The sequence below is a fragment of the Ambystoma mexicanum genome, chromosome 1p (assembly GCF_040938575.1).
Source record: "Ambystoma mexicanum isolate Mex_15411 chromosome 1p, UKY_AmexF1_1, whole genome shotgun sequence".
NCBI lineage: Eukaryota > Metazoa > Chordata > Amphibia > Caudata > Ambystomatidae > Ambystoma > Ambystoma mexicanum.
In genome coordinates, this window is record NC_090921.1 from 1090811871 (window position 1) to 1090836654 (window position 24784).

Consider the following 24784-nt stretch of genomic DNA (forward strand, 5'->3'; position numbering starts at 1 on the left):
TGGGTGATCCAAGAACTTAACCGCCGCTGGAGCCGGACTTAATGGAGGTACCGGAAGACGGAGGAGTTTCCTCCAGCACACCTGAGTCCCCTGTCCGGGGGACGTCTGCAGAAGGACTTCCCGTGCCGAGGTAAGCGGGAGGTACCCCCAGAGGGCTGGGCGAGGGAAACCCGCTTACCTCAGTGAATACGTGCTGGGACAGTTGGTTGGTCAACCTGAGTGAGGGGATCTGGGTGGCTGACATTAAAGGGGTTTTGGGCAAGTGTGGCGTGAAATGTAATAGTTAATTGTTTTAGTGGTTTGCAGTGTATATTAAAAGCATTTGTGTGTCCTCCCGAAAAAGGAGGAGTGTGGCGCTGCCCCGTGACGGGAGGCGCACGCGGCAGCGTGACGTTGCACGCGGCGGCGTGACGTTGCATGCTGCCGCGTGCTGTATAAATAAACGGGGCGTTCCCGGCCGCGGCAGAGCGACCGGGAAGCCCGAACTGTAAGGACGTGTGTCAAGTGTGGTCCTTACAGGGTGGGGGCTTACGGGACCGCATGGGGGCCAGGACAAACACCCAACAGCCCCCAGCACTCCTTTCTTACCTTTAACTTTACATCCAATGCCTTGCATGGCACTTTCCTCCATCCCCATAGATTCTACTCCGACTCTCAGAGATCATGCAGACTTAACACTAGCACCAATTGGCATTACAGTTGAATCTGCCAACCCTGCACCCCCCTATTTCCATGTAAGGTGGCCAACTGTCTCATAGTTCACAAAACTGTCTCATGTCGCGTACAAACCCTGTCTCCTCTGAGGCCAGATCAGCTGTCGAAAGTCTCGCGATAGTTCAAAGGGCCAGAAAGCACATCAGCTTCCCGGGAGGCTCCGCGTTGTGTACACAGAGACACAGGGGTGCCTGGGAAAGGACTGTTGTTCATAAAGAGGTGTGAATGGTGAGTGATATAAATGGGAGGGGCGTATAACACGGAATGCTGTGTGGAATCATGGCTAAAGCAGGGGCCCTCATATTGATTTGCACTTTCATTGATTGCAAACATTTTTAAAACCCAAATCCGATTTGTTTAGTGTGGCATACCTTTGCAGACAGCTACTGCAAAACTTGCATTCAGTATTGATATCATATGATATGGCATTTATAACGCGCCTATACACAAGTGTTTCACAAGTTGTACAAATAAAGCATAATCATTCTTTTTGCTAGACATGTTTCTATTACAGTGCTGATATTTAAATGTCAGTTTAATTTCTTATTTGATGTATGTACTTCTCAAGCCATTGATATAAAACTAATTATTTTTTAATCTCTCAAAGCCTGAACATATACTTATTTGTACTATAGCTGGGAAGATATGTGGCCAAGCGCTTACATTACAGACTGGTCTCAAATCCTGGTTTCGTCAACGTGTGTGATCCTGGGAAAATCATGTAATCTCACTGTACCTGATCTGCCAAAACTGGGAGTCCCTAGAAGTGATTTAGTTTCCAGCTTTTGCTATTAAACATTCTCTCTCCTGGTTTACTAAACTATAGAGCTGTCATTAATAATAGTGAACATGTATATGTTGCAAACTACAAAGTTAGCTTACATGTGTAGATGTCCTTTATGTTACTACTAATCACGATCACACGTCTCGCAGTCTCATGACACTGCCTGTAATGTTATTAGATGTCACTTCTGATCCAAATTAGGGGACCTGTATGTCTTTTGTCTTATACAGCCTTTTAAATCCCAAATACACACCAGGTCACGATGTAAAACCAACCCATCTATTATTGGGGATAGTCCGCTCATGGGATAGTCATAGTATCAGAAAAAGGGGGGTATGTACTCTGTACATAAAAAAGAATACTATTTCTAAACGACACCAGTCCCTCAAGAAGAACCTAACTGCCCCTGCGTGACAACCGCTATTCCTAGATCTATGGACTGAAGATGGTGGCAGCTTTTAATTCCCTGCGGCACCCCAAGAACCAAAAAAGTATTGTGAGACAACGTGAAGTCGATCTCTGTGTTTAGGCCCTGAAGAAGGTGATGCCAAATAGTTTGCTTGTTCACCGAAACCGGTCGACCAACTTACCTGCTCATATCCTTTTATAATAAGCCGGTTACAGACCTAGACTTGGCAAGCCTTTAGGGATGCTGCAAGTGGATGGCATTTCCAATTGGCACACTCGATTAGATAGTGTGGTACATACTCAGCAAGGGGAGAATAAAGTAGTAGAAATATCCCAGCCTGAATGTACCTTTTTAGTGCCTTAAATTTAATTCCGCTCTATTTTGCATTTTTTTTACCACTTTTCTGTAGTTTAGTTTAGAGATAGGGACCCTCTTCCAGATATCCCTATTAGACAGGCAACATATCAGCTTCACCTAGGGAGAGCGGTTGCCACACAGGGGCAGTTAAGTTCTTCTTGAGCGACTGGTGTAGTTTAGAAATAGCATTCGTGGAAATCCCAAGACAGGCCTTGAAGAGAAATGCTAAGTGCTCAGTATGCATAACAGTCCTACGGTATTATTTGTTCTGCTGTGTTTGTGATAAAGTGCCATTTGCCACTAAAGTTATCATAAAAGGGGTGGAGTGGAGGCAAAGAGGGGAACCAATAATGCCATATACCGCCGCACGTGTAATAATGCGTCTGAGGCCCTCCACATCTACGTGCGGTGTGAAAACATTTTCTAAAGTTAGTCACCCTATTTCCTTAATGTAAGCAGGGTTGCCAGTCAAAGGATCGACACCAAAGGGTCGACAGGACAAAGCATCACATTTCTTTTTTCACATATTGTTTTTTTTGGGGCGGGGTCCCCCCAGCCCCCTTTTTTTTTGCTAAAAACCACTTTTTTTCCTAAACGAAAACCTAAAAAAAAAAATATAATAAAAAAAAAAAAATTGATCCTTTGTCCTGTCGACCCTTTGGTGTCGATCGTTTGACCTGTCGACCCTTTTGATTCGATCCTTTGACTAGACACCTGTAAGCAGGCAGTAAAACCATCGAACATCAATGTTTCGTGTTTGTCTTATTTAATTGGAGTTGTACAGCTATCCTTTCCCCAATAAGCATACTTGCCATTCTTTGAGGACATTGAAAGAATTTCAATGTTGTTCAATCAGTCAGGGGGCACACTGGAGTTTAGCATTTTTTGACAGTGTAGCATTTAAGAGGAGTGACTATCGGTCTAATTATGAGTTGGACAGTATTCCTCTGCCCCCCGGTGTATTTCCTCTGCCCGCTGGTGTTATCATTACTGCATGCAGTAAACATTTGGTAACTTGAAGGGTCCTCAAGGTTCTGAGCCATGCTGACCATTCATTTATTCCTTATTTTGGAGGGCTCCATTGAGAAATGCATGCAGGATTACCGCGTGTGGTAATATTGTCTCCGTTAATCGTTTTGTGAAAGCAAAAGCAGGTAATATTGAAGAGTTTCTAAAAGGAAACTCAATTTGGCCGACCTGTAAAATATGTGGTATTCAGAAATACTGAATGATTGATTCTTACCACTGGACTGGTAATAGGGCCCTATGTATTAAACCCTTTCCATGACAATATTCTTTCTTAGCTCCTAGCATTTCGGAAATTATTGCCCAAAGCAGTTTTGAGGTTGAAGTGTTTTTATTAAAAGGTTTGATGTTGTTACTGATGTCTGGTCAATCCGCTACTGACATACAAATGAAACCACAATCATTTCTTTAGCAGCTTAGCATGGATTTATAATAATTTAGCACTAAAGAGCTGTCGTTCCTTAACTCTAAAAAAGGGGAGCCAAAGCCAGAGTCTCTTCACCATCTAATGCTTATAGTGTGTGTAGTATTTATTACACATCCCTCAAAATAGGGAAAAGGGTGCTTTTATAAAGTGAAATTAGTATAACGTGGACTGGAATGCTACAATTGATGAGTTCCACAGTTTTACATCACTTTCCCTATTGGCTCATGAACACAAGAAACGGGGCCTTGTGGCTAAATGTCTGATTTTATTTCCCAAACGTTTTTATAGACAACTTCTTTTGCGTTTAAGATGGAATTTGTTGCCAGCTATGTCTATAACTATTCGAACCCATTCCCACTTGTACAATTAGATTATTATGTATATTAGCATATCATGCCTAGTTACCTAGCCATCAGTGCGCGCTCCTGCAGCTGTTAATAACTCGTTTGTTACATACCTGTTCCTTGAGCGTTGTGCCCTCCTCGCCTCCACGTACAAAAACTGTTCCTAAGTACAAACCTACAAACACTTTACTTAAATGACACAGCGCTTGTCCGACCGCTGTCGCAACAGCCGAAGTGTAACAGTTTGATCTACCGCCTTATATATGCATTTACCTAACTTTCCTTACCGACATGCGAATTACTATTAATCCTTCTACTAAATAAGTGCTTTTCTGCCACGACATTTTCTGCCACTACACCTTGCTGTAAACTGTGATATTGGACTTTTGGAGAGTTGATTGCATCACATGGCCTCTGGAGTATATTGGGCACCTATGCTCTGAACGGTATTTACCATATTTAATTTGCATCTGCCGCATTACACTCATGTACATAGCATTAGGCCTTGCCTCTACCAGCTTTACAGTGGCTCAATTAGAATGTTATATCTCACGAACTGCATACTAACTTACTCGAGAAACAGGTGTATTGAATATATTTTGAGACTACAAGAAACTGGGTTAACTAGGCTACTAAAGTCGTGTCCCCCTACCCTATCTCACCAAATCAGGGACTACTACCCCAAACCACGTTACACTATTAATATTAGAGTCATACTAATAACATTAGCAATATCGCTCCTACAATTTCACGCCTCAAACCACCTCACTACCCATTCTCGAGTAGGCGCACCTCGACCCACTATGGCTAACATCCTGACTGTACCCTGCTCGCTTATGGCAAGAAATTACAAACATCATGCAAGACTACCGCTCATTTACAAACTACCAGCTTATCATAAATCTAACATTAGCCAACCCCTCAATAACAACCGCTCCAAAGTGAACTCTCCTCATTACTTAATTAAATCATCTGCCCATATTAAACAGAAACCAACAAATAAAAAATTGCCTACAGTCAAAACTACAATGCCTAAATGTACAAACGTACAAATTCCAAAAAATTCTTCGATAATCAAGGCTGCACTGGTAAATGCCAGATCCCTTGTGGCTCATGTCCTAGAAATAACATACCAATTACCATGAATAACCTCGACATCCTAGCAGTTACTGACAGTTGGCTACACCCTGCAGCAGGACCAGCACTCTCCTTAGCAGTCCCCGATAACTACCAAATCATCAGAGCTGACTGGTCTGAAGCAAGAGGAGGTGGTATCGCCCTCATTGCTAAATCCAATCTAGAAATCAGATTACTACCTTCACCTCTAATCTCATTTTGTGAAATCCTCACAGCCAAAGTACCCATCTCTAACACTAGTACTCTAACAATGTTTCTAGTGTACAGACCTCCAGGACCAATTGGCACCTTTGAGAACAATATCTCGAGCTTTCTATCCAACAATATTAAAGAGACCTCACAAGTACTCCTACTGGGGGACTTTAACCTAGGTTTTAATGACCTAATGGACAAAGATGCCAAGGCAATCAATAATATGCTCTTAGAACAGGGACTCTCTCAAAAAGTAACACACCCAACACATTGCAAAGGCAGGACCCTCGATTGGGTCGCCGACCTTAACTGCAAACTGTCTATCATTGACTCAATGACAATACCATGGACTGACCGCCACTTGATAACCTTCACTATGGCCATAAATAAACAGCCACAACCCTACCGAGCCATAGCCCCTCCACAGTGCCCAAGGAATAAAAGAAATATTACCAGTGACAGATTACGGCCTCATATCCTTCCCACACTGAACTCTCTCTCCTCCTCACCTAACCCTGACATCCTAGTTGAAACATACAATAACACTATGTCCAAAGCTTTAGACTTAATCGCACCTCTCAAGCTACTCAAAAGCAAACCTCTGGCTCACCTGAATGCATGGTTCACCCCACATTTAAAAGCCCTCAGACAGGAAACGAGAAAACTGGAAGCCCTATGGCGCCATACTCCTTCCGAAGAAAACAAAACCACATTAACGAAGTTTGCTGATAAATACAAAAAAGAAATGATATGCACAAAGAAAGAACTCTTTAATGACAGGATATCCAAAGCTAGATCCAACACAAAGGAGCTATTTACTATCTTAGAAGAAATGGAGGCGCCTATCCCACCAGCCGACAATCTAGTCAAAGACAAAATCTGGTGCACTAGCATACAGAATGCACTAGCCAACAAAATAGTACTCCTGAAAGATAAGATAGCCAAGAAAACATCTTAACGACCTAGTCAGGTCGCTCACACACCTACTTCCAAAGACCCAACCAAAACACCGAACCAATTCAAATTCTCAAAAGTTTCCACTTTCGAAGTAGAGAAGATCATCTCCTCTTTGAAACCTTCAAGATGCCAGGGAGACATTTGCCCAGCTCAATTAATTAAAGATGCATCTAGAGACCTGGCTCTATTAATTTCCAAACTCATTAACTCATCCTTTTCCACCAACAATGTCCCAGGCAAACTGAAAGAGTCCTGGGTATTACCCTTACTTAAAAAACAAACACTAGACCCATCTATTCCAACAAACTATAGGCCTATTACGACCGTTCCCTTCCTTCTGAGGATATTGGACAAAGTTGCGTATCTTCAAATTCAGCAATACCTTGAAACCAATCTTCTCTTAGGTGCTCGCCAATCAGGCTTCAGACCATTACATGGAACTGAAACAGCACTCATCGACCTAAAGACCCAAATAGAGGAACTAAAAGACAAAGGGAAAACGGTCATGCTACTCCTCCTTGACTTGTCAGCCGCCTTTGACTTGGTGGATCATGAAGTCTTATGTAACCACCTCGCCATGGCGGCCCACTTCTCTAAGGATGCAATAGCCTGGGTCCAATTGTTCCTTAACAATAGAACTATGCGAGTCTTCTCCACATCTGACTCAGCAGACCCGATTCCCATTACATGTGGCGTACCCCAAGGTTCTTGTGTTTTGCCCACTATGTACAATATCTTCACAAAGCCGTTGTTTGACAAATTGGATAATCTGGGTGTCTCCTACACTAATTATGTACACGATACCCAGATCCTCATACCCCTTTCGGGCAATTACCTCCCTCAGTGACACGGCTCTTGTGAGCAAGATCTATCTCCTCATTCAGGCATGGAGGGCCACCTATGGCCTATGCTTGAATGACGACAAGACTAAACTATTGATCATGGGAACCCCGACCAACCTGAAAAAACTCAACAGTGATTATTCTTCGTTTGACATCGACGGCAACTCCATCAAGGTGGTTAAAGAGGTCAAAAGTCTTGGTTTTTACCGTGACGCCAAGTTGACTCTGACTAAGCAAGTCAACTCACTGGCATCCACAACTGCATACACATGCAGTGTATCAGGGCCTCTAAGCCTTAACTATCCGCACTTAGCTGCATTACATTAGCTAATGCCCTCATACTTTCCAGACTAGACTATTGTAACACACTCTATTTGGGTTCCAATAAGTACATTTTAAACAAGATCCAGACACTGCAGAATAATGCTTTAAGAACAGCACTAAATATGCTCAAACAAAGATCATATATACGATCACAGAAGACAAAATCACTGGTTAAATATTAAGGACAGAATTTTGCTCAAAACGACATCTCTGACATCTAAATGTCTGAATAACGCTTCCACAATCTATCTCACCAACCGTATCGCTAGGAAAATCTCTAATCGGCCTTCTAGGACCACCAATGCCTTCTGCCTAAATGTACCTCATTTCAACCTAACTTAATCGGGTGGCAGAAGCTTCCCAGTTCTGGCAGCCCAAACATGGAACTCACTCCCTCTCACACTCCGTACTAATCAAACTTACCCTAGCTTCAAGTGTAACATCCAGAAATGGCTGAGAACTAACGACAATCACCCGGGGTCTAAACCATCAAGAACACTGCTCAACCACACGGCCGCCTCAACACCGATCTCTGAATAACAATCCACATCTCTGTACTTAGCATACTGTCTGCTCCCTTTTCTGACCAAGTGTGACTGATACTTCATTTGTAGCAGATTCTTTTCAGACCAAGTGTAACTGATACATCTCTTGTAATTATTGTACATTTGATTCATATGTATATAGACATGGTATTGTACCTGCACCATGTAATTTTTGTATGCAATTTTTTTGTATTTCACCATGCGCAACCATGTTTCTATATGCCTTATATTGTATTCTAAGCCTAACATTGTCTTGTACTGCTTGCGCCCAGTTACCTACAGGTTTGGCTGCGCTTTAGAAATAAATAAACAAACAAACAAACTTGTGAGGTACAGTTGAGAAGGAAATTGATAAGTAGTGAAGTAAGTTGTCGGTTTTGTAAAGACACAACGATTATTGAAAAACAAAACATTTGTTTTGCACTGTCCATACAAAGAATGACATGTTTTAGGAAAATGCTTCTATTAATTCAGTGGGTAGATACTGAGAACTTATGGAAAAGTTGTTTAAGCCCCAATTCGACTGCCGTGGAAAATGCTGTAGACAGATTTGTTCATTGCATGAAGCTGCCGAATTTGAAGCATACTGGGGCTTAATCAGTGTTAGATAAAGATAAGTGCAATATATGATTTCTAACCTGTGCATAATCATGGTACATATTGTTTTGAGCAAATAGTCTTCTTTATAGTTTGGGTTTTATTAAGTGTGGTATTTGTGAATGTAAATATTAAGAGATGATAATTTGTGTTAGGTTGTGCCTCGATTGTTTTATAAATAATTTCTGATTTTTTAAATGTATTTCCTTTATATAGGATTTTATGTATTAGATTGTTATTTTTATGAACTTTCATGTTGAAAAGTCAAGATTTATCTTGATTAAAACAACAATATTTTTTTTTTAAAAAAAGTGCAATCAGTGTTTAAATGCCTTTTTTCATTTTTTGTTTTTTTCCTACAAAAGAAAAAAATCTGTTTTGGAGTGAGGAAATAAGAGATGACTTTGCATCAATTGATTTTATAATGTTGCTCAATTGTATTTTAGGATTGTGACATATGTTTTGTAAGGAAATGACATTTATTTTAGATTTTAAGTACCGATATATTAACGCAATGCTGCTAGTTTTAACTTCTTCTTGACTTGCATTCTTATCTGTTTTTTATATGCATTGTATGAATTATTGTCTTGTCTTGTATTGAATTTGATGTATTGTAAAGTTTTTTTGAACCATAAACAATACAAAAGCTAAAAAAGAAGATGAAATTCATGCAGGTGTGTCTCTGTAATTTTTTTTATCAAGGTTTTTTTTTTTTTTACAAATGTATTCACAGAGATACAACACCCTCCACAGTCTACATGTGAATTGATATTTGCATACCTGCACCTCATTGGCAAGCACCATTTGATAAGTTGCATAAAATCTCCTTCACAGTTTTGAATTCTCTCACCATTTTGAATCATGTGCTGGCAACCAGGTGTTTGGTAAACTATCAGGATCCACTCACCTGTGCCCACACTACTCTAGATTCTCTTGGCACAGACCTCACCCTCACTAACAGAAGATATTGTCACCTATTCCTACAGGTAAAGATTAAGGGGGTAATTCCTAGAATTCAGCACACAAGTGGCGCGTGCGCCAAAATCCATTTCCGCGCACCGCGTATTCATGGATTTTAACATCCAAAACCAGCCGTGGCGCAGAGTGGCGCAGTGACCCTGCAGCAGCGCCAGTTACGCCCCAACCCCTCCCTGTGCGCCATGCACATCGCACAAATTCAGTACATGGCGCACAGGCCATTGGACCAGCATAGAGCCCCCAACCACGAAAACGCCTTTAAAACTCCCCGCGCACCGCTCCGAATACATGTACAGGGACATAGTAGACACATCAAATCTGGGGGGGACAGGGGAGATCTTGGGGACTTTGCTTTATTTATTTATTTATTGTGTTTTAGTCAAATAACTCAACTTTTCACAAAATTAGAATTAAAATAGCAGTATGTATTAAATTAAAAATATCACTGTATAAAACAAGAGAAAAGAAGAAAAGAAAACAGAAGAAAATTAAAGGATGCAGCAGCAAAGAACATGTCTTTGTATGTTGCATTTCTGGATTTTTCATCTGACTATGAGCTCATGGTAAGAGAGAGGAAATAACAATTACTTCCAATGGGCCACAGCTGGGACGCCAGCTCGTTACAAGGCAGATCACCTGTAAGTGGACTCCTGCCAAATAAAGGAGTTGAAGCCTTTTCTACCAACTGCAAGTTGCTACTTTTTATGTGTGGGGCAAGGAGACGTGTGTGTCTCTTGGAATGGAAAGATGGGGTGTTCAAAGAAAGTGGAAATCTGAGTAAGCCCTGTTATGGGAGTAGAGGGGCCAGGTGTGTGATGTTGCTGATTTGACTGTCTGTGGGGGGTTGGGGGGATACAGCAAACAAGGAGGATGAGCGATCGCAAGCCCACCCCCTTATAAGCACTCCCCAGGTCCGCGGCCGGATGTGTCGGACCCGGGGGATGCCTAGTAGGTGGGGTGTATGTGGACCCAGGGGGTGGCCAGAGGGGCAGCCCGCTATGTGGGCTGCCCCTCTAGCGCCTCTGTGTGAGCCGGGCCAGCCTCTCACGATGAGTCTGGTCCCTCTTATTCCATCTCATGCTGGCTTCAGAGCCTAGCCTTTCTTTGCCTTTGTTATTCTGAATGCAGAGCTGGACTCTGTTATTTTCTCGTTTAACATTTGCTGCAAAGCTTGATCTATTTGATTCTCTCATATGTTACTAGGACAGCAGAGCATGGGTCCTCTGCCCTGTTACATTATTCAAAGGGCCCCTCTGGCCTTTCTTTGCCTCTCCCTTGTCTCACTGCTTGCTTGCTTAATACATACCTCCTTGTTTGAACACTCAACATATTTTCCCTAATAATAATAATAATACAGCAAAGGCAGCTGCAGTCTGTCTTAACTTCTATTTGTTCCGTATCTTGAATTGGCCTCTTATTTCCACTTTTCTGTCTGCAGGGGAAAGGCATTTGCCAGTCACTGCCATGATGGTTCTACCTGGCCATAAGAGGGCAACAGCTAGCCAATATTGGAGGAACATGGGCATATTATGCCAGAGGCTGGCAACTGCCTTCCTAATGCCTACACAAGAGACATAACTCTTGCCTTTGTTTCTAAAAGTAATTCAGTGGATGAAGAAACGCAAGAGCACACATATTGCTTATAAAGGAAGAGGATGATGTCACACTTGGTTAAGACATTTTGATCACGCCAGGAGCTAATTTCCAGCTGCAATGAAGCGATTACCTTTTAGACTTCCGGCTTTAAATACTGTTAGTATCACCTGGAAAGCACAGAGGTTGCTCAACAGGGTTCCAGGAGCACGAGGGGTACCCTACTCGTGGGCATGGATGATTGGAGGGCATTCTTGCCCTGTTTTGGAGCCTGGCCCCTACAGCCATGATGGGGGGAGGGGCCTATTACTTTTGGATGTACGTACCATTTGAGGGTGGGCAGACATTGCCTCCTGCTTTAGCCCACTAACAGCTCTGCTTTGCAACTTTATCACACATACCTGTCAGGTGGCATGTAACTCAATGCTACTAATGTTATCAGCCTCAGAAGTCTGGAATCCTTTGCCACATCAACTAGGGTACAGGCTTGCCACCTGAGACTTCCCCATGTCTGAGTCAGCATCTGTCGCCCTGTGGGGAAGATACACACAGAAAGAGCAGGGCACATTGCCCTTGTGGGTTTTTCACACTTCTTCCTCGGGGTGGACACAATTCACTCCGCAGAGAAAGTGGCACATGCTGTGCAACATTCTCCCACTTTGACAATGTCACCCAAAGAGCGAAATTGGCCATTTGAAATATCTCTGTCGACTTATTATTGCACAATCCACACTGATGGGTTTCAGCACCTGCTTAACGCGAGATGGCAATTAAGGGCATTTGCCAACGCACTCAAGAAGCACAGGACACCCTCTTACCAGCGACATGCCATGCTCACTCATTCTGATCACAAATTGGCATTTATCTGGGGTCATGTTAAATTTCTTTATTTATTACATGTGCAGCATCACGCAAAACCCCCAAGCATCAAGGCGCAAAGAAAAATGCATGGAGTGGACCACTTCCATTGGCACACATTTTTACTTTTCTGCCACAAAATTGAAGATTTTACCGTAAAAGGCAGGTGAAATCACATTGCTTTTCCACTTTGGAAGAGTGTAAATACTTCACGCAATTAGTGATTGCTGGCGAAATTGACAATGGCTTCCTCTGGTCTCTGCCTGCTTTTACCAGGTTTCATTTCCAAGCAGATCCCAGATGAAACCCTTTCCTTATTTCCAGCATGAGAATCCATGCTGGCAGTAAGGCCGCATTTGTCTGGTGGAGCAGGAAATACAGGGGGTCCCGGTGTGTCCACTCAGCTCCCGAACTCCACCTAGAAAATGCACAAAAATCTGGCCAATTTGAAAAAGTGTTTTCCACCACTTTTTCTGAACCAATTGACCTGGAAAATGCTGTGTTGCATCGGAAGCTGAATGCATTCACTCTGCCTATTATCCCACCGGAAGATTAAGCCAGCTGCTGAACACAGGTGTTACATATTCCTGTGCACAATCTGCATTTGTAGAACTAACTAACTGAGCTACCTTACAAATGATATCTCCTCTGGGGCTGTACCGTCTTACCCCCTTAACTGCCATGGATATTTCCTCCCAGTGCCAATGCCTTTTTTGGTGATTTTGGTATGTCGCCATTCAATCCCTTGTAACTTCTTTGTTACATGAGATATCTCGGCCAAAGTTGGCCCCTTTTTTCCCACATGTAGGTGGTCGTAACGCCACCCAGGAATCCAAGTTTTCTGTAGGGGGGTGAGAGAAAATAACCAAAAAGGAGAACATTTGGGTTTTTTTCAGAAAATGCCAAAAGAATGTTGTACAAAGAAGCCTGTGGTGTTTTCGTTGTAAGAGCTAGGAACAAATGGTTTGCTGTGCTGGATTCGCCATTTTCCAGGCTTTCATGAACTGATTGAGTGGAAACCAAAAAAATATATTTTGATATGCTAATCAGCTGTTTTGTGAGAGGTAGGCGATTTTGGCGTTTTTTGTCCAATAGGGCATGCGTGGACGGAATGGAAGAAAGGGGTAGGAAGGCTGAATGGGAAGCCAGAAAGGCATACATTTCTGGAAAATAGACAATATTCCAAGTTTAGGAAGGGGTGATTTGCACAGGTCAGGCAACAACTATGTAGGGAAAGATTCCATAGTTTGGGGGGAAATCGGGAAAACGACAGAAAAAAACACAATTTCCGCACATTTCACTGTGGTCACCCTCCGAAACACGCAGCCAACAACATATGGCCTACCTTCCCCCATTCCCACAGGTTTCCCGATGAAAACGGTACCTCACATGTGTGGGTGCACCTACCTGGGTGCAAAGGGAAAAGCCTAAAACACTGGTAACCCCAAGTCTTTCCGCTCAGCAGATTTTCAGGAATTTTGCTCATGTGGACAACCTACATATTTGGGCCTAGGGTATCGAAGCCACGAAGGAAAACAGGGAACCCCATGCATTTCCGAAAAGAAGACACCCGTGGGAATCCACAGAGGTCTGACTTGCACGAATCGTCCCATAATTTATGACCCACAATCCCTGACAAAGTCTTAAATTTAGTGGAAAAAACACACTTTTCACTTTGTCTGGGATTGTGGGTAATACATTCTGTGGCGATTCAATCAAGTCAGACCTCTGTGGATTCCCATGGGTATCTTCTTTTCAGAAATGTATGGGGTACCCTGTTTTCATTCGTGGCTTCGACACCCTAGGCCCAAATCTGTAGGTTGTCTCTGCACACCCTTTGGGGGTTACCAGTGGTTTAGCCTTTTCCCTTTGCGCCCAGGTAGGTGCACCCACACATGTGAGGTACCGTTTACATGGGGACACCTGTGGGAATGCTGGAAGGTAGGACATGTGGTGTTGGCGGCATGTTTCGGTGGGTGGCAAGAGGGAAATGTCTGAAAATTGTAGTTTTTTCACCAAATTTCAGACTTTGCCGGGGATTGTGGATAATACATTCTGGGGCGATTCACGCACGTCAGACCTCTGTGGATTCCCACGGGTGTCCTCTTTTTGGAAATGCATGGGGTTCCCTGTTTTCCTTGATGGCTTCGACACCCTAGGCCCAAATCTGTAGGTTGCCCACATGAGCAAAATCTGCACTGCCGAAAGGCTTGGGGTTACCAGTGGGTTAGCCTTTTCCCTATGCGCCCAGGTAGGTGCACCCACATATGTGAGGTAATGTTTTTGTCGGGACACCTGTGGGAACGCAGGATGGTAGGACATGTTTTGTTGGCAGCGTATTTCAGTGGGTGGCCAGATTGAAATGTCTGAAAATTGTTTTTTTCCACCAAATTTCAGAGACATTTCCCTCTGCCCACCCACCGAAACACACCGCCAACAACAGATGTCCTACCTTCCCACATTCCCACAGGTGTCCCGACGCAAACGGTACCTCACATGTGTGGATGCACCTACATCGGCGCAAAGGGAAAAGGCTAACCCACTGATAACCCCAAGCCTTTCGGCAAAGCAGATTTTGCTCATGTGGACAACCTACAGATTTGGCCCTATGGTGTCGAAGCCACCAAGGAAAACAGAGAACCCCATGCATTTATGAAAAGAAGACACCGGTGGGCACCGCCAATTACACTAAAAACATACATGGTGGTTTATTGGCCCCCACACCCACCCAAAACAAGTTATCATTTTTTTAATTTTTGTTTTGCCTCTTTCCTAGGGGAAGATTGTGCTAACAACCTGCCCCCAGGGAGGGCTACATGAGATGCCCCCATCCATTTGGGGTGGGGGGAGAGGGCTACCCCCATTTGCATTAAAACAGCCATGGTGGTTCAATGGCCCCCCACACCCACCCAAAACAAGTTATAATTGGTTTTATTTTTGTTTTGCCCCTTTCCTAGGGGCAGATGGGCACATGGTGTGGCCATCTGCCCCCCGGGGGGGCAAAACATACTGCCCCAGGCTTGGGGGGCAGGGTGGCTCTGCAAATATTTGCAGTGGCCTCTCCCCCACCCCAAATGGATGGAGGGCCTCTCATGTACCCCTTCCTAGGGGCAGAAATCTGCCCTCAGGGAGAGCTACATAAGGTGCCCCCCCTCAACATGGGGTGGGGGGGAGAGGGCCACCCCCTTGCAAAAATCCCTGGTGGCTAGTGGTCCCACCGGCACCTATGCTTTTAAAAAAATCTTTTTTTGTTTGTTTGCCCCCCTTCCCTGGGGGAAGATGATCACCCATCTGCCCCCAGGGTATTGCCCCCATGCTTTGGGGGCTGGAGAGGAGAGGGCAGCTTACATAGTAAGCAGCCCCTCTCCCCACTTCAAAAACAGATCCCTGCACGACACACCAAACACATATTCTGGACGGGATAAATGACATCACATCCCCCCACTTAAAATTGTGGGTGGGATTTGTCCCCCCTGTACCCCCCATTTCCTACACCCATGTACATGTACACCCCTGCGTGGGGAGTTTCACACGCGATTGGGCCTGTGCGAGCGGGGTACGTGGATTTCGGGGGTGCGCGGGAAGTTTCACACGCGATTGGCCCTGTGCGAGTGGGGTACGTGTATTTCGGGGGTGCGCAGGATGTTTCACACACGATTGGGCCTGTGCAAGCGGGGTACGTGTATTACTGGGGTTCGCAGGGAGTTTCACACGCGATTGGGCCTGTGCGAGTCGGGTACGTGTATTACTGGCGTTCGTGTGGAGTTTCACACGCGATTGGGCCTGTGCGAGCGGGGTATGTGTATTACTGGGGTTCGCGGGGAGTTTCACATGCGATTGGGCCTGTGCGAGCGGGGTACGTGCATTACTGGGGTTCGCAGAGAGTTTCACAAGCGATTGGCCCTGTGCGAGCGGGGTACGTGTATTACTCGGGTTCGCGGGGAGTTTCACATGCGATTGGCCCTGTGCGAGCGGGGTACGTGTATTTCAGGGGTTCGCAGGAAGTTTCACACACGATTGGCCCTGTGTGAGCGGTGTACGTGTATTTCGGGGGTTCGCGGGAAGTTTCACACGCGATTGGCCCTGTGCGAGAGGGGTACGTGTATTACTGGGGTTCGCGGGGAGTTTCACATGCGATTTCGATGTCAGAGCGGGGTACGTGTATCCAGTGGGGTGCGCGGGGAGTCCCACACGTGAATTGGCAGTGTGGGTCCTCCCAGGTGTGCCCTCTACCCCCTCCACGGCACCTGCAGGCAGCCCACACCACAGGGGACTACCCAGCACCCCTGGTCATGTCCCGCACGCAGCCCATCCACCATGGGCATGCCCCCCAGCCAGCCGACATGTCACCTTGCACTAGTGATCACCAACTCATGTCCCCCAGCACCCCCACACCCCACCAGTGAGGCTCAGGCCCCAACTCATGTCCGCCAGCACCCCCACCCACCCAGCATTGACGGGCACCTGCCAGCAGGCCCCGACTCATGTCTTCCAGCACCCCCACCTACCCAGCATTGACGGGCACCTGCCAGTGGGCCCCGACTCATGTCCCCCAGCACCCCCACCCACCCAGCATTGACGGGCACCTACCAGCAGGCCCCGACTCATGTCCCCCAGCACCCCCAGCACCCCCACCCACCAGCAGTGAGGCTCAGGCCCCGACTCATGTCCCCCAGCACCCCCACCCACCCAGCAGTGAGGCTAAGGCCCCAAATCATGTCCCCCAGCACCCCCACCCACCCAGCATTGATGGGCACCTGCCAGCAGGCCCCGACTCATGTCCCCCAGCACCCCCACCCACCCAGCATTGACAGGCACCTGCCAGCAGGCCCCGACTCATGTCCCCCAGCACCCCCACCCCCCAGCAGTGAGGCTCAGGCCCCGACTCATGTCCCCCAGCACCCCCACCTACCCAGCAGTGAGGCTCAGGCCCCGACTCATGTCCCCAGCACCCCCACCCACCCAGCATTGACAGGCACCTGCCAGCAGGCCCCGACTCATGTCCCCCAGCACCCCCACCCACCCAGCATTGACGGACACCTGCCAGCAGGCCCCGACTCATGTCCCTCAGTACCCCCACGCCTCAGCAGTGAGGCTCAGGCCCCGACTCATGTCCCCCAGCACCCCCACCCACCCAGCATTGACAGGCACCTGCCAGCAGGCCGCGACTCATGTCCCCTAGCGCCTCCACCCACCCAGCATTGACAGGCACCTGTCAGCAGCCCCCGACTCATGTCCCCCAGCACCCCGACCCCCCAGCAGTGAGGCTCAGGCCCCGACTCATGTCCCCCAGCACCCCCACCCTCCCAGCATTGACAGGCACCTGCCAGCAGGCCCCGACTCATGTCCCCCAGCACCCCCACCCATCCAGCAGTGAGGCTCAGGCCCCAACTCATGTCCCCCAGCACCCCCACCCACCCAGCATTGAAGGGCACCTGCCAGCAGGCCCCGACTCATGTCCCCCAGCACCCCCACCCCCCAGCAGTGAGGCTCAGGCCCCGACTCAAGTCTCCCAGCACCCCCACCCACCCAGCATTGATGGGCACCTGCCAGCAGGCCCCGACTCATGTACCCCAGCACCTCCACCCACCCAGCATTGACAGGCACCTGCCAGCAGGCCCCGACTCATGTCCCCCAGCACCCCGACCCCCCAGCAGTGAGGCTCAGGCCCCGACTCATGTCCCCCAGCACCCCCACCCACCCAGCATTGACAGGCACCTGCCAGCAGGCCCCGACTCATGTCCCCCAGCACCCCCACCCATCCAGCATTGAGGGGAACCTGCCAGCAGGCCCCGACTCATGTCCCCCAGCACCCCACCCCCCAGCAGTGAGGCTCAGGCCCCGACTCATGTCCCCCAGCACCCCCACCCACCCAGCAGTGAGGCTCAGGCCCCGATTCATGTCCCCCAGCAACCCCACCCACCCAGCATTGACGGGCGCCTGCCAGCAGGCCCTGACTGATGTCCCCCAGCACTCCCACCCACCCAGCATTGACAGGCACCTGCCAGCAGGCCCCGACTCATGTCCCCCAGCACCCCCACCCCCCACCCCCCAGCAGTGAGGCTCAGGCCCTAACTCATGTCCCCCAGCCCCCCCACCCACCCAGCAGTGAGGCTCAGGCCCCGACTCATGTCCCCCAGCACCCCCACCCACCCAGCATTGACGGGCACCTGCCAGCAGGCCCTGACTCATGTCCCCCAGCACCCGCACCCCCCAGCAGTGAGGCTCAGGCCCCGACTCATGTCCCCCAGCACCCTCACCCACCCAGCAGTGAAGCTCAGGCCCCGACTCATGTCCCCCAGCACCCCCACCCACCCAGCATTGACGGGCACCTGCCAGCAGGCCCCGACTCATGTCCCCCAGCACCCCCACCCACCCAGCATTGACGGGCACCTGCCAGCAGGCCCCGACTCATGTCCCCCAGCACCCCCACCCCCCAGCAGTGAGGCTCAGGCCCCGACTCATGTCCCCCAGCACCCCCACCCACCCAGCAGTGAGGCTCAGGCCCTGACTCATGTCCCCCAGCACCCCCACCCACCCAGCATTGACGGGCACCTGCCAGCAGGCCCCGACTCATGTCTCCCAGCACCCCCACCCACCCAGCATTGACGGGCACCTGCCAGCAGGCCCCAACTCATGCCCCCCAGCACCCCCACCCCCCAGCAGTGAGGCTCAGGCCCCGACTCATGTCCCCCAGCACCCCCACCCACCCAGCAGTGAGGCTCAGGCCCCGACTCATGTCCCCAGCACCCCCACCCACCCAGAATTGACAGGCACCTGCCAGCAGTCCCCGACTCATGTCCCCCAGCACCTCCAACCACCCAGCATTGACGGGCACCTGCCAGCAGGCCCCGACTCATGTCCCCCAGCACCCCCACCCCCCAGCAGTGAGGCTCAGGCCCCGACACATGTCCCCCAGCACCCCCACCCACCCAGCATTGAGAGGCACCTGCCAGCAGGCCCCGACATATGTCCCCCAGCACCCCCACCCACCCAGCATTGACGGGCACCTGCCAGCAGGCCCCGACTCATGTTCCCCAGCACCCTCACCCACCCAGCAGTGAAGCTCAGGCCCCGACTCATGTCCCCCAGCACCCCCACCCACCCAGCATTGACGGGCACCTGCCAGCAGGCCCCGACTCATGTCCCCCAGCACCTCCACCCACCCAGCATTGACGGGCACCTGCCAGCAGGCCCCGACTCATGTCCCCCAGCACCCCCACCCCCCAGCAGTGAGGCTCAGGCCCCGACTCATGTCCCCCAGCACCCCCACCTACCCAGCAGTGAGGCTCAGGCCCTGACTCATGTCCCCCAGCACCCCCACCCACCCAGCATTGACGGGCACCTGCCAGCAGGCCCACACTCATGTCTCCCAGCACCCCCACCCACCCAGCATTGACGGGCACCTGCCAGCAGGCCCCAACTCATGTCCCCCAGCACCCCCACCCCCCAGCAGTGAGGCTCAGGCCCCGACTCATGTCCCCCAGCACCCCCACCCACCCAGCAGTGAGGCTCAGGCCCTGACTCATGTCCCCAGCACCCCCACCCACCCAGAATTGACAGGCACCTGCCAGCAGTCCCCGACTCATGTCCCCCAGCACCTCCAACCACCCAGCATTGACGGGCACCTGCCAGCAGGCCCCGACTCATGTCCCCCAGCACCCCCACCCCCCAGCAGTGAGGCTCAGGCCCCAACACATGTCCCCCAGCACCCCCACCCACCCAGCATTGAGAGGCACCTGCCAGCAGGCCCCGACATATGTCCCCCAGCACCCCCACCCACCCAGCATTGACGGGCACCTGCCAGCAGGCCCCGACTCATGTTCCCCAGCACCCCCACCCCCCAGCAGTGAGACTCAGGCCCCTACTCATGTCCCCCAGCACCCCCACCCACCCAGCATTGACGGGCACCTGCCAGCAGGCCCCGACTGATGTCCCCCAGCACCCCCACCCACCCAGCACTGACGGGCACCTGCCAGCAGGCCCCGACTCATGTCCCCCAAACAAGTTATTATGATCCACAATCATGGGCCTCATGGCCTCCCAAATCCCACCGCACGCCACCCCTGTGCAAAGACCCAACCAAGTATCCAATCCACCCCACATTGAAATGCCCATTATATGATACAACCCAAATGGCAAGAATGTACATCAACACATGTCTCTCACACACACAGAATGGGTGCTGGTGATTGTGAAAACCTACACCGTAACATGCATGAAACCAATGAGAGAATATCACACATCAAAGTAATAAACCAAAATGTATTGAACTCAAAAAGAATGTAATCAAATGAAAACATGAAAAACATGTTTGAAATAAAGATGAAATGCAGCATGTCCAAAACACAAAAAGAAAAACATGAAGTCTGAATCCAAATAAATCGAAATGAAAATGTGTCCAAAGTCTCCGGCCACCAAATCAAATCCAAAGGAAACGGAAACAGTAAAATCCATTGCTCCATGGTGAGAAAAAAAATGAAAGATAAATCCACTGTTCAACTGTGTACAAAGAAGTAGTCCAGGGTCCATGAGCCCAACGAATGAAATGAAACCTAGCAAAAAAACTACCTAATAAAGAACTATATACAAAAAGGCGAGGCATAGTCCAAGTGCCCCAAATTAATGGAAAAGATAAAGGAAACCTAAAACTACCAACTATATACAATGGCGGTGGGCTAGTCCGACGGCTCACTTCCCGATTTCCCGGGCCAGGGCATCATCAAACTCCTGCTCGATGTCCCGGAGGCGGTTCTCTTCCATGGCTCCGAGGGTTCACAGGGACAATGACATGTTGACCTCCAACTCCCTGCGAATTGCCTCGACGCACTCGGCCCACCTCAGTGCCCTCCGCATGGAGTTCTCCGTCCTGAACATTGTGAGCCGTGCCTCTTCCACCCGCCGCCGCTCCGCACCTATGGCCTGGCCCAACCGCTGCCACACGGAAGACACTTCCAATCCTGGGTCCTCCTGCCCTCTGGGTGATGCCTGCCCCTCGGATGTTGAAGGCCCCGAGCCATCATGGCTCCCACATTGTTGCTGCTGCGGCTGTGCCTGTGCCTGTGCCCTGGCTCTTGCTGCCTGCACGTCCTCCTGCGGCTGGGGTGCAGTTGTTGAGGTGACCACCCCTGCTGGACGTCCGATTCCCGACTGTGGCAGGGATGTGTCCTCCACCAGCCTGGCCTGCAGGGTCAGAGGCAGCTCCACAGGGTACCCAGGTGATACATGGGTGGGAAGATGGCATGGAGGACGACTGGCGCATAGGGGGTTCAGGTGAGGAGGGGGTCGGAACAAGGTCCAGCATACGGAGGAATCCAGCCCTGGTGACACGTCCCAGTAGGTCAAGGCGGTCAATGAGGCATCCGAGATGACGTGCAGTGTCTTCACGAAAACACTGCAGGTCACCTTGCATGCCCTGTTGACGCAACGCCATCCCAGACAGGACAGGCTCAACCCGGTCTCGGCTTGCCACGTCCGCAGCGAGATGAAGGCCAGTTGTTGTGCCCTCATCCCCTCCCTGAAAACGGGTCTGGACATAGGCATCCCTGCTGGTGCAGGATGATGCAGTCACAGGATTGGGGACAGGATTACACACGGGCACCTCTGCGGTGGCCTGTGCTGCCTCCTGTCCCTGCCCCTGCACTGCACCACTAGCACCAGTGGAATCCCCACCTCCAGACCCCATGTGTGTCCCTTCCACGGCCTCCTCCACCAAACCCCCCACCAACCTGGATGACTCCATGCTATCTTCCTCCATCGGACCCTGTGGGGTCTCAGCTGCCCCTTCTGCTGCCGAGGAGTCCACCTCCGACCTCTGCCTCTTGGACATACCCTCTGCAGCTGCGGCCTGGGACGCGGCACCAGACTCCTCACTCCCCGACGAGATGACAACCTGGGAGGGGAGCCTTGCGTCTCCGGCTGGTGGTGCGATCCCTGCCGCTTTGCTCCACAGCACCCTCTCCACCCTCTTCATCAGTTGACGCTGCAGACAGGGAGAGATAGAACACAGGCATCAGGGCGCTGTACAATGGACTGATACACACATGACAGTTGCACATGAGTGGCAGTGTAAAACTACAGACATGGCATCACACTCCCAACACACATGTCATTTCAACACACACACATGAGCAAATCCACAGGAATATTGCACCAGGCAGCACTGTCCATACAAAAACAACAGCACGAGCAGCAAAGGTGAGCCTGACGTCACATGAAACACAGGGAGTGCACAACACATGCACACATGCCACCAGACTGACATGCATCTGTACATCTCCACCACTGCAGTGATAATGTCACCATCCATGTCACATCTGGCAATCAGCCTCCTACATGTCAGTGTCACATGCATCCATGTTGCATCACAGTTGCACACTTGTCAAATACACACACACATGCACATGTACACAGTGCAGATACATCCAGCAGGAACCACCATCCATGTGTGACACCACAAACATGCCAACGTACATACATAGAAATTCAAACATGTGTGCTCCCACACCTGCATTTGGCTAGCATGCTTAGCAACACATACGCCATTGATGTGTCTCACACATGAGAGGACACACATGTGGCAGCCTCACGCCCCTGTACATACACATGCATACATGGCCCTACAAAAACACATGTGCAACCTGCACACTACTGGCACACCACAACACGCACAGCGTCCAATCAGCATGCATGTACACTTACCGCTCGACTCCAGACGGGTCTGCCTCTCAAGGACCTGGACGTGGAGCGTTGGGTGTATGCGTTCCAGGACCCTCATTTGGTGGTCGGACAGGTGGCCCTGGCGCCCCTCCGCATCCACTGCCTTCAAGAGGCGCCAGTCCTTGTCGAGGGTCCTGGACCTGAAGCCCTCCCAGCGCTTCCGGACGTGTTTGATGTCACGGACTGCCACCCCCTCCTCGTTGATGGCAGTCACGATGTCCATGCAGATCCAGGTACGTCCTTCATTGTCGGCGCGCGAACTTCCATAGAGGGCATCATACTGCCCCAGGACTTGCTCCACCAGGACACCAACTTCCCTGGCACTGAAGCTGGTGGCCCTCTGCCTCTCTGGCTGGGGGTTGCCAGTGGTGCCAGATGGTGTTGTGCCCAACATGGAAACCCCAGAAGCAGGTGTGGGTGGGCAACTGGGTCCTGGGGCTGGGCTGTGGAGCGATGGTATCCCAGTCGGGAGTCTTCAGTTCCAGCAGGGGTGGTCACAGCAACTGCACCCCCTGGCTGACATGCAGGCACCACATAGCAGGGCAAGTGGACAGCAGGCAGGCAGGCAGCAGCAGATGGCAGGTGGGAGCATGCTCGGGGCTCTGGGGGGCAGTAATTCGGCCTTCTGGGCAGGAGCGTGGTCTTCCATGTGTTGTTGCATGGCCAGCTTGATACGGAGTGATTTGGCACGTGAAAAAATTGCACGTCAGCATGTAATTCGAGGAAAGGCCCTTAGCGCGTAAGCACGTCTGTGATGCGACGCGTGCTGGCGTTTCCATTGTAACGTGGGCATAGTGGTTCAGCGTGCGCATGAAAAAACTGCACGGCCAAGTGTGAAAGCGTGTAATCCGAGGAAAGGGCCCACTCGCGTAAGTGACGTGCGCACGCAGGCGTTTCCCTCGTAACGTGGGCATAGTGGTTCAACACGCGCGTGAAATAACTGCACGTCTGCATGTGAATGCGTGTAATCCGAGGAAAGGGCCTACTCGCGTAAGTGATGCGACGCGCGCAGGCGTTTCCCTCAGCACGGGTTAAAGGTGAGCGGGGCCAGCAGTTCGCTGTATGTGCCTTTCGTGGAGACCGACGTGTTGTTACTTCGTGTTGTTTCGCACGCCATCACAACTTCACAGCGGATCAAGGACATATCTCTTCTTTTGGCGGGGGTATTGGCGACGCGTGTTTTTCATTATCACGCTAGTCAGACGGTGAGTCGTGCACGCTATTTTTCCCACTGCGGGTGCCCCTGTGTATCGCACCCGTTTTCGAGGTCATAGTAGCCTGCGTGTCCCACGCATACACGGTTTTCGTGTTACTGGATGCCACTGCGTACTGCAGGAGGTTGATTCCACGCACATAGGCTGCAGGGTTGCATGCACGGTTTTACTGCAGTTTTGGGGTGCCTGAGCGTTGCGTTACCCGTCACTACATCACCGGGGTCACATACAGCCTTGCAGGTGCAGGGGGCTGTTAGCTACAGGTGCAGCTGTGGACACCACCACCCAGGCTCAGGGTCTGCCAGCGCAGGCTGCATTGCCACTTGAAGAGCCCTTCGAAGATTTCCAACAGGCCAGGAGGGAAACCGTAGGTGCACGCAGGGCTGCCCTGGCCAAGACACGTGTCCCTGGGGCAGTAATGTCATCTGCTGCCCCGAACAGCCGGGTGTTGGCAAGTGCAGGGGCAGATGCAGCCAACAACACCCCGGTTGTGAGTCTGCCAACCAGGACAGTCGCGGTCAATGACCCTGCCACAGCGGATGTTGCTGCGCATTAGAGAGCACCCAGCTGCCACTGACGCAAGTCAGGCTTTTGGTCATCCCTCCACCTGCCACTCCCTTGGCTCAATCCACCGGTGCTACTGGCCATAGTGATCAGGGCAGCATTTGCCAGCAAGGGTCTGCGCCACAATCCAAGTGGAGGAAGGTTGCACCTGCAGCACAGGCTGGGACCCCACACATAGCCACGACCTCCAGCACATCGAGGAA